This window comes from Triticum aestivum, chromosome 7B (assembly GCF_018294505.1).
Source record: "Triticum aestivum cultivar Chinese Spring chromosome 7B, IWGSC CS RefSeq v2.1, whole genome shotgun sequence".
Taxonomy (NCBI): Eukaryota; Viridiplantae; Streptophyta; class Magnoliopsida; order Poales; family Poaceae; genus Triticum; species Triticum aestivum.
In genome coordinates this window covers 521,064,260-521,064,704 of record NC_057813.1, presented here as the reverse complement: position 1 = coordinate 521,064,704, position 445 = coordinate 521,064,260, and the positions used below count along the sequence as shown (strand labels likewise).

Sequence of the window (445 nt, the reverse complement as noted above, 5' to 3'; positions counted from 1 at the left end):
TAGAAGATTTTTTTTTTTTTTTTTTTTGGATTGAGTGGTGTGATAAGAGAGAGGTCCGCTGGCAAGGACGACAAGAGCGGTGGGGCGCCTTTTATGGAAGGCCCGCAAGTCTCGGTGTGCCAACTGGGCCAACGCTGGCCGTGGTCAGCGCTGACGTCAGCGTCCACATTTGTTTTTAGAAAATCGTCAGCGCCCACTCTCGGCCCGGGCGATTCCTATATGGCGCAGAGGTCGCCCGCGCGTACCCCACTGAGCGTCCGCAGCTTTTTGGGCCGACCCATATAGGGATTCCTCCCCTCTGGTTTTGGGAAGGTTCTAGAACCTTCCCAGAACCGGTTTTTTCTTGTTTATTTCTTCCGACTATTTCTTTTGTATTTCCTTTTTCTTTTTACCTTTACCGATTATTATTTTATTTTCTTCTTTTATTTAATGTTCTGTTTTCCTT

At 47.2% G+C, this 445-nt stretch overlaps 1 protein-coding gene across 1 annotated transcript in view; it reads right to left on the bottom strand.

The window, feature by feature from the left end:
* LOC123156059 (probable cinnamyl alcohol dehydrogenase 5) overlaps positions 1-62 on the bottom strand; it is a 2,921-nt gene extending 2,859 nt beyond the window's left edge. Inside the window, exon 1 of the mRNA XM_044574223.1 lies at positions 18-62. The gene's annotated coding sequence lies outside the window, so the exon portion shown is untranslated. The remainder of the gene's footprint in view (positions 1-17) is intronic.
* Positions 63-445: the final 383 nt, after the last annotated feature.